Raw genomic sequence first — 16,351 nt, 5'->3', positions numbered from 1 at the left:
GTAACACGATAGTATCGAGTTCTGAACACTTACTGTTTGAACTCGGCAGCAGTATTACACGCTGCAAGGGATGCTTGAAATTCAAACAAGATTGTTCATTACTGAATAATTTTACCATATAATAATTTTAATATGTAGAAAATACAGTTCATTTCTGATTTAATCTTCATAAATTTATTACTTTAAGATATTATTTATATAATTTAATATGGGTTTTTGTTTTTACATCTTTCTTAAAAGATGTAAATTAAATTACATTGAAAATTAATGCTATACATATATATATATATATATATATATATATATACACTGAGGAACAAAATATTTTGTATTCAATATATACAAATCTTAAGTAAATTATTCTTTCATAATAGATATAAAATAATATAATTAATTGGCTTCTAGCGCAAAAAAGTCGAATAAAAAAGAAAAGTAAAAAAAAAAACAGCATAATTAACATCAATTTAATTTTTGCTTAATTGCAGATGTTCTTTTTATTTCAGTTAAAACAATAATTAATAGCCTCGTATAAGAGTGTAGTCGACTTTAAAATATAGAAACTTTTTTCATTTAACTTTTTTTAAGGTCCCTTTTCTTGCTTTACTCATTAATTTTTTGGAATAAAATTGTAATTGTTACAAATAGTATAAATAATAAAACTCGCTTTATAATATTCTAATACAAACCATTTTTATACTTTATTCTACTGTAATAATTAGTTATAAATGCGATTTAGTAACCCTGTTCTTTGCCAAATTATAAAAGCTTAAAATTAACAAACCTTTATAAGTTTTAAAGAAAAAACTTTTATACAAGAAGGTACAGTAAACAAAACAAAAATGCACATTTAAACTAATATAGAGTGGAATTTAAAACTTTTATGATTTTTTTATTTCAGCAGTACAAAAAAAAAGTGCGTTGTGTTATATAACTGCCTTTTCAAGTGATATTTTTTAAAATAAAATTTGAAAACAAACTTTTTGTATTACTTTTAAATAGATTTGAATAACTCCTTTTCATTTAAAGCACAGAAGTTAAGTTTATAATAAAACATTTAACGTATGTACGTTTAAAATATGTACGCTCGTTTCTCGAGGTTTGCCTTTTCTAAAAAAAAAGTTTTTATAAGAAACAGAAAGTTTACTAACTTAATAACATTGAAATTAAAAAAATAATTATAAAAACTAACAACAGAATATATCTTCAGTTTGAAATCAGGTGAAATAAATTAAATAAAAAAAAAAAAATTAGGAAATCTTGAAATAAATCTTACGACCAATAAAATAAGGTAAAACGAATAAGAGTTGAGCAGTAATAAAAATTTAAAAAAACACATTGAAATTGAGAAAATGTTAAATTCCAACAGAAAAGCCTTTCGGTCACCTTATAATAATGAATTATAACAGGCTCACATTCCATTCCTTAGTGGTTCAAAAAGACTTAAAAAAACTGACAACATAGTTGTACGACTTGCTATCACGCGGATTTTTTCTGATGCGCGGCTTACACGCACAATTTAATTTTAAATATTTATCATTGCGTTTAAATATACTTTTTGTTTATCTAATTCAATGATTCTACTAGCTAAAGCGCATGCGCATATCGTGTTTCATTCGCTCGGTTGTAGCGGTACTAGCAGCCACTTTAAATATTTTTCATTTATTTAAATCTACCGCTCGCCTGTGACGTCACAACATAGCGGTTAACTACAACAGCTGTACGTCAGTGTTACACCAGCGGTCCTTTTGATGACAGAAGGTATTGACGTACTTAGCCACTAGTTTATTTAGAGCATTTTTTTGGGGGTAGGGGTGCAAATTGGCAAACAAAGTGTTTTTGCAAATATTATTTTTTTAAATTTTTAATAAATATGGCTAAGAAAAATAATACTTTAATTAGGCGAAATCTCAAGATACCGAAGGTGATCTTGCTCTAGAGCCTCACCCATTTGACCTTTTTAGTTGAAAATTTAATAGCATCAATGCCCTATACATAAAAGTAATCTGATCACGTTTGATCAAAAGTAGTTCAGTCGTTCTCCAGATTTAAGGTGATTTAAACTGCGACACCGAACACAAAGGTATATTCAAATTAATTACGGTATGCGCGCGCGCTTTAGCTAGAATCATTGAATTAAATAAAAGAAAAAATATTATACTTAAATAAAATGATTATTTAAAATTAAGTTGTGTGTATAAGCCGTGCATCAGAAACAATTTGCAGTTATAGAACTGTGTTGTTTGCTTTTTGTTAATTTTGCTGATTTTAATTATAATAAACAAAAAATATATATTGACATGGTTTAAAGTGCATTTGTTGCCTTTTCTTTTGTTACTAATGAAATCAAAAATTAATTGCCATCTGAACGTCTACGCTTCCCTTATATAACGTTTTTCCTGTTTATCCTCCGGGAATCATCGTCAGGTATTACTTCAGACGATGAATGAGAATGATGTGTGTAGTCTTGTACAGTCTCAGGTCAACCATTTCTGAGATTTGTGGTTAATTGAAACCCAACCACCAAAGAACACCGGTATTTACCATCTAGTATTCAATTCCATATAAAGGCCTTTTTCATATAAGGCCTTTATTTAAACGTTGGAACTCTCCACTTTGAAATCAACTGATTTGCGAAGATTAGTAAATTTCATTTTCTTGTTAGACGGAGCTCCTCCACACTTCGCCGCAATCGTGCAGAATTTTCTTAACGGTCATTCGGACGAGAAAGGTGGATTGCCTGGCCCCAAAGGTCTCCAGACATTACCCCATGGATTTCTATTTTGGGGTTTTTTAAAAACATAAGTGTATTCCATTCAAGTTCGAAATCTAGAACGTTTTAAAGGATTACTAAAGCTGTTCCTTCTATCACGATGGATATTCTTTGTCATGTATGATAAGAGACTGAACGTCGTCTTTATATTTACAGGGAAACTAAGGTACACACATCCAAATCTACTAAACAGGTAAGAAGCTTGGAATGTTTCTCCTTCTTTTAACAGATAGTTCATCTCCTCTACAATGCTTTGCTTCTAATTTTTAATAATTTAAAACCCCACTATTATTTTACGCATATATTTACGTAAATTACAATTTACGAAAGTAAATAAATTAATTTGTGACAATAACGAAAGTACAATTTTTTTTTAATATTGACATCAATTAATCTGACTCTTCAATTAATACCGGTAAATCCCCTTTACTTGCCTACTGCACGGTAGTCATTTTTAAATTATACAATTAAAAGATTGCAGCGAGATATTTTGCAAAATGATATTACCAAACTGAAACAATAATTACCGAATTTGTTTGCCATAATCATTTAATAATAATCAGTGTGTGAATACCGGTTTCCGAATCGGTTAAGTTATTTGTGTGATATACTTTCATATAAACGAAACCTTTCGTATTAGGTGATTATGAACTAGGGACCACAAAAACCTGGGGGTAATATCGTACGTATGTAAATGAGCAGAGGTGTTTGAAGCTTAATAAGTTTTGACTGAATAAACCGATTTTGATGAAATTTTGTCCAGAGACTCGTGTATGGGGCAGTTTGTTGGTAAAATTTGGGGGTCAATTTTCTCAAAATTTTATAAACATAATTCCGCTTTATATTAAACTAAGTACATGCCTGTTTGCTTATTATACATTTTTTTTTAATTTTGCCCCTAAATTTCCCCTTCACCAAAAATCAAAAAAGCTATCTTTCCATTTATTCTAAATTTTTTTACCGAATTTTTTTTTTTTAATGTCTTTCTAGGCACTCTAATAGTGTAAGTGACCAAAAAAGTAATACTTTGAGGGTAATATTGGGGGTGGGAGAGCCGATTAAAGTTTAAAAATATTGATTTAAACATTTTTTTGGTTTATTTAAAATTTATTTATAATATTGCAGCAAAATTTCATTTGATTTCATCCTCCTCAACCCAAACAAGAAATCATAGGTAAATTTTTATTAATTGTACATTTTTCAGTTGATTTTTTTTTTTTTAAGTTTTTTCCATTTCAAAAGTAAACGTAGAAAAATCAGATAATTGTCTTGGAAGGTGACTTTTGAGATGGGAAAAAAAGAAACAGATTTTAATGTCGATTTTAAAACTTTTTACTTTCTTGTACTAAGTAACGGAAGTATTGTAATCGCGAAAAATTTCGGTTTTCAGATTTCAATGGAAATATCCATTTTGCCCATCTCTGAATCCAGTTTGACTACTTTCAGCGTGACTTCTGTACATACGTATACGTATGTTATGTATGTACGTATGTATCTCTTGTATAACTCAAAAGCGATTAGACGTAGGATGTTGAAATGTTGGATTTACGACTGCTTTACCATCTGCTTGTGCACCTCCATTTTTATTGTAATCATTTATCGTAATCATATTTATTGTAATCAAAAATTTGGATTTTGGACCTTTTCTTAACTGCAGTAATAAGCCTTAACTGGTTTCGGCGTAACGTCTGTACGTAAGTATGTACCTCGCTTGAGTGGTCGGACCCATTTTAACTTCCTTGTACGAAATAAAGAAAGTATTGTTTTCGCGAAAAATTTCGGTTTCCGGATTTCAAAGAAAATATCCATTCTGACCATCCCTGAATCCATTTTGACTAGTTTCATTGTGATGTCTGTACGTACGTATGTATCTCGCATCGCTCAAAATGATTAGCCGTAGGATGTTGAAATTTTAGATTTAGGACTGTTGTAACATCTAGTTGTGCACATTCCATTTTTATTGCAGTCGACTGAACAAAAAGTATCCAAAAATGTCCATAATCCCAAAAACGTTGGATTTTTTTCTTAACTGCAGTAACAAGCCCTCATTGAGAGGTTTTCAACGATATATCATAAGCGGTACTTATTTTCTTGGTTCCTGAGTTATAGCCAAATAAAATTTTAATTAATGAAATTTGTATCTTACAAGGGGAAGGCACATCGGTTTTAATTTAAATATATTGATTTATTTATAATTATTAACCCCTGATTATAAAAACGTTTTTACAATAAATAACAGTTCAATAATAATAAATAAAAAAATATGAAAAAAATATCAGAAGTTATTAGTGAAATAAAATTATATGTACTTTTCATTTTAAAAAATGTGTGTATATAATATAATAGCCGTACAAGGAAGTCGTGTGGTGTCCACTTCAGATTTCTTTGGCTTATTTAAATGTATAATGATAATTTTAAATATAACTTCATCATAAATTACCCTCCCACAACCTATAAAAAATATCATAGGGTACATTTTTTCTTGTATCATTATTTGTCTACGATATAACCATAAATAATCAATTCCAAAAAAGTATTTCAACTTTGTTGTTAGAAGTTTTTTAAATTCATCAATAAAATCAGCGAATAAATGTACAATTATAATAAAATTATAAGAAAATTAAATATATATATATAGATCTTTAACAAGTAAAATATAAAGTTCTTATAAAAGAACATAATTATGGTACAATCAAGAAGTAGAAGGGAAAATGCTTTTTCTAGTTAAAAGTATAAATAGCTAAGAGCAAGATATAAATAAACTTTACTTTAAATGGAAGTATTTAACCGCAAAAAGCATAATGAATATATTAGGCAGTAATTTACCCTTACAAACTGTTACAATCCCTTCATATACAAACCACGAGTATAAAGGAAAAGCATCATAAAAACCACAGTATTCGAAAAATAGCCATTAAAAACTATGCTAAAAAGATATCTTAGAGATATGTAAAATTTTTACTCGAATTGCAGTTTTTTAACAGAGAATTTAATAAAATATCACTCGTAAACAGATGAGTAGTAGTAAGACAAAACAAGCCTGATAAAGAATGATAGGATAAACCATAGGAAAAAACAACGAAAAAAGGAAGCAAGCAACTGTAATTAATTGTACATAATTTACTGCAAGCAGTAAAATAAAGAAGATACGGAAAGTTACGTTTTAAGCAGAACCTTCAGTATGTTTCCTAGAATAATTAACATAATTTAAAGAGAAAAGACACAACTATGGATCGATGTAATATTAAGAATATATTCAGTTACTATAATGTATAACATTATTTTGTTAAATGATATTCTCAAACTCGTCTATTAATGATTAATATTAATTTTTATTCCATGAATAATGTAATTTTTGTTTTACAATCGTTTTTCCATGATTTTTTTTTATTAAATCTTTTAAGGACGAGTGTACATTGTCGGATAACAATTACAGTTACGTAATGATGCAATTAATCTTTAATCAATGTTTTATAAATTATACAGAGTGTTCCGAGACGTATTCGCCGAACTTCAGGAACTAATTCAGGAAAAAAATGAGCAACAGAGCTCATATCGACATAAGTCCTTTATTGCTTTATTTTTTTTTTTTGGATGCCATTTTGTGATTTTCAACAAAAAAAATTATTTTTCAGGAACGGGTAAACCTATTGTAATTAAATTAAGAAGATCTATGACTAGTGTTTTTTTCTGCAAAATAAAAAATTTTTAAACGTTACCTTCAAATTTTCTAAATGGCATTCAACATAATTTTAATTATTTGTTTGATCAAATTTTTCCTTATTACAAAATTTATTAAGTATTTTATTTTGAAATAAATGACACCTCATTTGTAAAAATCTATTGACAATCAATCGAGTTATTCCAGATAATTAACCCTGCACTATGCTTGCACACCGTAATGCAAGCTCATAATTTTTTTCCTGTTTTTACTTCATCAACTAAATCTAATAAAAATGATTAACACTAAATAAAAATATTAAATTAATAAAGAATATCATCTTACATTAGGATACGAAAGCGTACTCCACGGTTTACAGGACTAACGACCACTTTAAATCGATTTGATATTGTGCCTATTAAGGTAGGTTTCTTGTCTTCGAAACCCAATTTTTTCCACCACCCGGGCCAATGTTTGGTTATATCAAAGTACTTTACTTAGATAAATTTTAGGCCCTTATTGAAAGAATAGAATAGTAAGAACTTTAAATGAATTCTGTATTTAACTTAAAAAGAATTCTATACAGAAGAATTGAGAGGAGAGTGGAGGAAGTGTTAGGAGAAGACCAATTTGGTTTCAGGAAAAGTATAGGGACAAGGGAAGCAATTTTCGGCCTCAGATTAATAGTAGAAGGAAGATTAAAGAAAAACAAACCAACATACTTGGCGTTTATAGACCTAGAAAAGGCATTCGATAACGTAGACTGGAATAAAATGTTCAGCATTTTAAAAAAATTAGGGTTCAAATACAGAGATAGAAGAACAATTGCTAACATGTACAGGAACCAAACAGCAACAGTAACAATTGAAGAACATAAGAAAGAAGCCGTAATAAGAAAGGGAGTCCGACAAGGATGTTCCCTATCAAATGAAACAATGAACGGCATAGATGAAGTCCTAGGCAAGAACTATCGCATGAAAATAAACAAGAACAAAACAAAAGTAATGAAATGTAGTAGAAATAACAAAGATGGACCACTGAATGTGAAAATAGGAGGAGAAAAGATTACGGAGGTAGAAGAATTCTGTTATTTGGGAAGTAGAATTACTAAAGATGGACGAAGCAGGAGCGATATAAAATGCCGAATTGCACAAGCTAAACGAGCCTTCAGTAAGAAATATAATTTGTTTACATCAAAAATTAATTTAAATGTCAGGAAAAGATTTTTGAAAGTGTATGTTTGGAGTGTCGCTTTATATGGAAGTGAAAATTGGACGATCGGAGTATGTGAGAAGGAAACATTAGAAGCTTTTGAAATGCGGTGCTATAGGAGAATGTTAAAAATCAGATGGGTGAATAAAGTGACAAATGAAGAGGTATTGCGGCAAATAGATGAAGAAAGAAGCATTTGGAAAAATATAGTTAAAAGCCTTAATATGTAGTCTGTCTCTTCTTTTTTGATGTAAACAAATTATATTTCTGACTGAAGGCTCGTTTCGCTTGTGCTATTCGGCATTTTATATCGCTCCTGTTTCGTCCATCTTTAGTAATTCTACTTCCCAAAAATTCTTTCTTTTTATTTATTTTTAACAAATAAATTGATTAAAACTATCATAAAATTTACGCAAAAAAAAAATAAATATTTTTACTCGAAATTAGTTGGAATTTTATGTTCCAATCTTGTAACCGATTAGTGGACCTAAAAAAAATGTTCTAATAAATTTGAAAAAAAACAGTTTACTACAATTCTTTGAACTAATTTTTGTGATCTTCAGTGTTAAAACATATAATGTATGCAATCCATCGCTTGTGTTGACGATGAAATTAATTTACAAACTAAAGTTTGAAATTCGGGTTAATTAACAACGCTAAGGTTGACTTTAAATACCTTATGGTGGATATTAAAAGACTAATAAAACAGAAAAGACTAAGATTAGAAGGTATATTGAATCGTATACGGGTGAAAGAATCACTGAAGTGTATGCTTATTCTTTAAAAAATAGAAAAATATTAAGGATATGATTCTTTTATTTTAATTTACCGACTCGAAAATGAAAAAGAGTTTCAATGAAAAAAAATATTTCACAACGCCCCAGTACAATCATCGTTAATACATATTTTTTGAAGCAGGCTCCAAATTTAAAATAATTTACTACTTTACTAGACACGGATTACGAAATTCTTTTGAATTAATTAAAGCTAATTTTAAAATTTGTCACCGACTTCAAAAAATAAGTCTATAAAAGAGACTGCTCATAAAAAGAGAATAACGTTGCCTTGAAAAAAAAAAATAGATTTGGTTTAAAAATGATTTAAAGATGCGAAGGAAAGATAGGATTCCGAGTCAAGTGTCGTATATGAGTAAAGGACTGACTAAAATACATGGATACAGGAAATATTTGTAATCAAAAGAAACGCGGTCTGAAAGAGAACATCGATATGATTTGAACCGCAAGCGTTTTTCAAATAGACTCAAGAACAAAGATCAGGCTGGTTTCGTTGATTCATATAATTATTTGTAATGAAATACCTAAAGAATTTTCATATAGATTGACTGTTGCAAGAGAACGTCAACGTTAAATATTGTGAAACGATAGCTGATGAAAAAAATACTCGTTTACAGAGAATGCGTGTAGGGTACAAAGTATCGAATAATATAAGGCGCGTATTCTATGTAGAACCTTTTCTAAAAGCAATAAATATGATGTTACCACTTGATAACCATATGAGAACTTCGGGGGATAATTTATATTGTATTATTATATACAATTTTAAAATAGCTTACCAAATTCCAGTTTAATTTCCTCGAGCGCTTTTGGCTATTCTGCCATCTTCACCAGGAATATATTTATGATTAAAATTATAAAACTACCGTAATTGAATTTATATATATAAAACAATTAATCGTCATTTTATTATTCGTCAAAAATGTTAAAATTATATATAATAATTATACCCAACTGGTGCGCTTGGTGAAAAGCTACGCAAAGACTAAAATATGTATACTACTATATAAAGAGAAAGGAGGGTTTTTGTTTGTTAGGGATAAAAAATTTACTCGATCGTAATTAAATTTTTACCAACATTTTTTGGCATTAATGAGAAGGTTTTTATATATTACATTTCAAAAAAAAAAAAAATATATATATATATAATAGTGGAAATGGTTTGGTTGAAACACAAACTATAATAAATTGAATTAATGAACTGTAGCTGGGTTTGAACTGAGTGATTCGACTCAATCGAATGAATAATATTACAAAATGAATAGAACTAAATTTACGTTAAATAAAATAATATTAAATAAATTTAAAAAGTTTCTGTTTAATGATGCAGTCCCCGTGGGGACTGCGTTTGTGGATAGAGTAGTACGGTACTACTCTACGAGTACTTCGTGCGAGGCTAGACCTATCATCACCATCAACTGGTAACAAACGGGGTTCCCCTGGAACACTGTTTTAGGAGATGCAATGGGATACTCTTATATTATCCCTGCAAACAATCGTCCGATTTTAAAAATTCAAACGGGTTATTTGTTAGTAGGTTGAAGGCGGTTGTTCGATGTTGTAGCGTCCTGCGTGGGTGCGAAGTTAACCATGTGATAGTTAGGAATGGGTGTTTCAATATTGCTCTGAAATTTTGTTAATTGTTATTTTTCTTGTAAGATCTAATCCAATCTTTCTCAGTCGAGTAAGTTGAAGGCTAACTTTTGCATGCATCAGGTACACTATCTATCTACCAGATCGCGGTTATTCAGAAATGTTGTCTTCGCAACCAATCTTCCTATTTTAAAAATTCAATCGAGTTATTTACAACCAAAACAGCCACTGCCACCGTTACTGAATGTGCAACTGACTGCATCTGTCTTGACGAAAAAATTTTAAATAAAAAATAACTGACCGCGACAGGAAACGCAAATTACCATATAACGCGGGTGAAGCTGCGATGGAGAGCTAGTATAAATAAATGTAGTTGAGGTAAACCATACATTCTTTTAAGGAAACATTTTTGGACATTCTCCAGATCCTTCCCGCTTTTAAAACCCGAAACTTCCGCACCGCACGTACATCAGAATAGATTTACATGCCGTATTAAAACCTTTCTGCTTGATTGAGTAAGGAACCCTATCTTTTACCAATAAATATTTTCATACATTATTTAACCCGAATTTCGAGATAGATGTCCTTTCCTGAAAACAACATGATAACAGAGTTGTAAAGGTAATTACTAATTATTTAAACTATTTAAAACAATTATAAAGTTAAAACTAAATTAGTTTTAATCTAACAATTTATAACTTTCACTAGGAGATAGGTGTATGAAGGGAGACTTTAGCAGATCTCTTATTCACTCGCTTCTCCAGTACCGTTTAAATTAATTTAATTCCTAAATCGAATCCTACAGTAAGAAAAGAAAAATATAGTCCTTAAATGACTAAAAATAAATATTCTTTTTTTAACTAATTTTTTCATGTCTTTGGATAAAATTAATTATAAACACAAGGTTCAAAAAATGATGAGACGGGATAGTTCATTAAAATTATTAAAAACCTTCAATTACTAGATTTCATTGAAGAATATAAAAAGACTGCAATAACTTGTAGGATTTCTAGAGAAGTTTAATTTATTAAAAATCCGTTTATGAAAATTTTCAATCATAATAACTTTTAACCCTTTCCTTTAAATTTTTTTTCAAGGATTGGATATCCCTTTATTGATTTAAAGTTCATGCTTTCTTAAACATTTTTTTATTTATTTAAGTTTTATCTATCCGGTTTTTATAAGAAACATTAATTCGTCGGAGATAATCTGAATTGGACGTTTAAATTCGTAAGATGTTTGTAAGCTAAATTTATTCTTTCCAGTTGGATTACCTGAAACGACATCTATTTATATGTGTTATATATTTAATCAATTTGTGTTAGTATTTCAGAAGTCTTTTATAATTTTTTAACTACTGTTTATTTATCAATTAATTTTGGTTGTTGTTGATATTTGTTACTATAACGCCGTACTGGAGTGGTTTTATTTGGGAAGGCATCATCTAAGTTCGAATCCAGATCAGGATTAGAATTTTTTCACTAGCTACATAAATACATTCTCACCATTATTAACTGTAGATTAAAATATTTTTTGCTACTGAAACAGGAATTATTATTTATACTTGAACTTTCCCTTCTAGCGCTATAGCTATAGAAGGGAAAGTATTGTAATAGATCCGATTTGGGTACATGCCGTTTTCACCGGCTCTTGCCATTTTGATACCTAAGGAATCCAGAAACCAAAAAAATCGGAAGGAAATTTTCCGGATGTTCGTGTTTGTGTTTGATTACGCCCAATAAATCACCTTTTATCTCCAGAACTACTATATCGATTTTGACCAAACTTGTTCAGATTCCTTCAATATATGGGGCAGTGATTCTATTACATTTTCAAGTTAAAAGGTCAAAGGGGGTGAGCCTCTAAAACAAGGTTCACTTTCAGTATCTCGAGGTTTCACCTAATTAAGGTCATATTTTTCTTACGCACATATGTTAACAATTAAAACATAACAATATTTGCAAAAAAAATTTCCAAAATCGCACCCACACCCCAAAAAATCGTCTAAACTAGTGGTTAAGTGGGCATACTGCGTCAATAGTACCCCTTCTCACCACAATGAGCGTTGGTGTAGCACTGACGTATAACTGTGTAGTCGTCCACTATGTTGTGATATCACACGTGAGAGGTAGTATTAAATAAATGAATAATAATTATCGTGTAAAAAAAGTAACTCGTCTGGCTAGGTCTCGAGCTCGATCAACTTGGTACCTGGTGCATTAAGCCTTGCGGCTACGCCTGTCTGCCGACCGGACAAGCGAAATTTATTTTTATCTAATTTGTAAAATTACAGTAGTTTAGTTTAGTTTAGACCGTCGCCGCTTCTATCGCCACACCCGCTTGAATTAATTACGGTACGCGTGAGCTTTAGTTAGAATCATTGAAGTAAATAGAAAAATATCGTATTTATATAAAATGATAAATATTTTTAATTAAGTTGTGTGTTTAACACGTGCGTCAGAAATAACCCACAGTTGCAGGCTTTCCTGGAAAGCCGCTTTTGCCACGTTACGGGAATGTCCTACAACTATGTTGTCAGATTTTTTTCATTTACTTTTCTATTAATACTTTTTTCCTGATGATGATTGTTTAACAATCGAAACTACACGTAGGTTTGATTTCAAATATTTTGTATTTGGTTTTAAGCGTAATCTTGTTTTTTAATTTATTTGAATAACCGTTCATTTATTTGTATGCTATAATTTAAAAATTGTACATTTCATAATTTACGCTAAACTGTGTATTACCAAATAAAGATATTTTTAATAAAAACTGTAAAGGATTAGCACAGAATCAAATTTTTTAAATGCTGTAAGATTTTATTAGGAGATATTCGTTTTTAATACAAAAAATTTGCGATTCGTCAACGGCTCATGGAATGAAACAAATATTTGAGTTCCTAAATCAGTCAATATATTATACAAATTTATTTCCAAAGAAAGCTCAATATATATATATATATATATATATATATATATATATATACATTTTTTTTTTGCTTCTAACTGTTTACTTCCTTGTGCGAAGTAAAAGAAGTATTGTGATCGCGAAAAATTTCAGTTTTCACATTTCAACGGAAATATCTATTCTAGCCATCCCTGAATCCATTTTGATTAGATTCGGCGTGACGTCTGTACGTACGTAAGTATATACGTATCTCGCATAACTCAAAAACGATTACCCGTAGGATGTTGAAATTTTGCATTTAGATCTGATGTACCATTTAGTTGTACACCTTCCCTTTTGATTGCAATACACTAGACCAAAAGTGTTGAAACTGTATTTTCAAAATCAAAAATCCATTGGATTTTGGATTTTTTCATAATTACAGTAATTAATAAGCCCTCATTGAGAGTTTTTCAACAATATAATCATAAGTGGTACTTATTTTCATTGGTTCCAGAGTTATAGCCAAATGAAATTTTAATTAATGAAATATTTGAATCTTATAAGGGGAAGGCATATCGGTTTGAATCAGACTTCATCTTTTTTTTTTTTTAAATTTAAATACATTGATTTATTAATAATTATTAACTTCTGATTACAAAAAATTACATATATTAAATATATGTAATTTAATAAGCGTACAAGGAAGTTATGTGATGTTCTCATCAGATATTTATAATTATAGTAAAAGAAATATAAATTTGTATATAGTTTACCTAATTTGTGACTAAGTAATTATTCATTTATAGCTTCATGTATCTTGGAAATTTATTTATTTAAAACTTCAGTAAAATGTTTCATTTATTTTTTAATTTAAATTTTAAATTTGATTTTTTTTAATATCAATATTTTCTCTACAAAAAAGGTAATTTTTTTTTATTTTCCCGGTTAAACAACTGTACAAAAATAAAGTTATTCGAATAAATTCATCAACTCAAAACACGTTATTTATTTATATTTCATAAAATACACTACGCCCTATCGTTTTAAATACTTTGAAAAGAAATGTATATTTTTAAGTAAATGTTTAATTTAATTTCTTCTATTTTTCTTTATATAACGAAAAAAAATAACGTAATAAAACATATTTAACTAATGATTCGGTACTTGTAGGAAAGGCTTTTAATACTTAAAAAATTAAATACGTAAATAAAATTTCTCAAGGAAATTTAAATTCATTACCGTCATTAGGAATTTTAAAACCTGGATGATATTATCATGACTTAAATTAAGTTGCTAGATGACTGAATTTAATGGTTTGAAAATAATTTAATTACAGAATGGAACATTAAATTAAGTTTATATCTATTTTAATGATTTAATGACATCACTTATTACAATAATATTAATATATTCTTCCGTTTTACACTTTACTGTTTTAGATAAAATTGAATACTTTTAAGAGTCGTCTAAGACCGAATAAATAGTAAAATTGTATTCTAGGACTAATCTATCTTTTTAATATTTAAAACGGTTTTAATCCGCTATTGAAAATATATAATAATATAATTTAACTTGTAGTTTAATATTGATGAATTCAGAATTTAAATAACATCCATACTACTTTAGGTCTGATGGTTTAATTAATTTGCAAGTAGTACTTTAACCACTACACAACCAACGCCGCTTAAATGGATATTTTTACGCAGCCAGATATTTTTACATGGATTTGAATACTAGATCGTGGATACCGGTGTTCTTTGGTGGTTGGGTTTCAATTAACCACACATCTCAGGAATGGTCGAACTGAAAATGTACAAGATTAACACTTCATTTACACTCATACATATAATCCTCATTCATCCTCTGAAGAATTATCTAAACGGTAGTTACCGGAGGCTAAACAGGAAAAAGAAAGGTTTATCCTTTTAGATATAAAATTTTCCAAATAACGATCTGCTGAATGAATTGATTTATAGATAGTCTCACAAAGAAACTGAAAGAATTTCAGGACGTGTTCTATAATTGAAAATAAAGAAAAAAGTTCATATAAACATGGAACAAGAAATTTTTCTTCTTTTGGCTGTAGAAAGCAAACGTTTTCTCTCTGATTTCTGTTCCAAGGGTAAATAAAACCGTACTAAAATTCATGGAACTTAAAATAACGTGTAAATTTGATGTTTCCATATGGTTTTTGAAAAAACCTGCCTGGTTAGTCCAGTGATTAAATACGTCATCGCAAAATCAGCTGATTTTCGAAGTCGAGAGTTCTAAGGTTTGGGTTCTTGTAAAGGCTTTGAATATTAGGCTCTAGATACCTGTGTTCTTTGTTGTTAGATTTCAATTAACCACACTGGGAAGAAAACGGCAAACCAGACGTAAAAACCTGCTAGGAAAATTCCAAGAATATGGAATCGTCAAGGGTCATGACTATAGATAAATTTTACTTTTTTTTAAAACATGAAAAATTTAACAAAACAGGTACCAGAACTGTATAAAAAAAAAACAATAATTTTCACAAAATTAAAACATAGAAAATTTGTATCACAAAGCATAATTGTCAGTAAACAGATAAAATATTTCCTAAAATTTAAGTAATTTAACTCTGAGAAGATCTGCATGTAAAAATGTCAATAAATCGACATCGACAGCGGTATTATTACACCTATAAAAAAAATTTAACGATAAAATTAAACACAAAACAATATATATATATATAATACGTATGTGTGTGAAGATAATAAAAGTATATAATTATTATTAAAATTTGATCACTTGACAAGTATGCAAATACAATTTAGATATCTGGATCGGATTTAGAACCCACAAGTATTCAAAACTGTACAATTTGAAATGGAAATAAAATTATGGAGACCTGTAATTGAATGTAGATCTGACTTTTTTTTTAAAAAAAACATGAGCTTGGTATGGAAATTCACTCATTCGAGTACAGTCTGGTTGCAATGCATTTTTACTTTCCAAGCGAAACTTAAGACTGCTCAATGGTTGCTATAGCAATCATAGAGCTGCTACCTATAGGGTATCTATTTGGCCGCTAGCTAAAAGCTGTAAGGGGAAAGTACATAGATCGGTCGAAAATTTTGATGGATTTATGTGAATGTCAACGTTTTACAGTCGTTTTGGTGGAAAAACAGTTTTACCACCAAAATTACCCCTCAAAACACTTAAAGAAGCTAGCGCAAAATTACTATTAAACACTCTGATACTCTGGATAAACAATTTATTGTCAAACAATTTCTCAATTCCACTGGATAATCTTGGATAACCTGTTCCAAATTCATTAACTTTCCATGGTTGCAACAATCTGGAAAAAAATGTTCTTTTCCAACAATTCTCTCTTCATCCCAACCCCGTAGGAGAAAGACACCCACCTTGTGACGTTACCGATCGCCACACCACCCCCTCCGTTCCAAG

The sequence above is a fragment of the Lycorma delicatula genome, chromosome 1 (assembly GCF_047948215.1).
Source record: "Lycorma delicatula isolate Av1 chromosome 1, ASM4794821v1, whole genome shotgun sequence".
Taxonomy (NCBI): Eukaryota; Metazoa; Arthropoda; class Insecta; order Hemiptera; family Fulgoridae; genus Lycorma; species Lycorma delicatula.
This window is presented reverse-complemented; position numbering follows the sequence as displayed.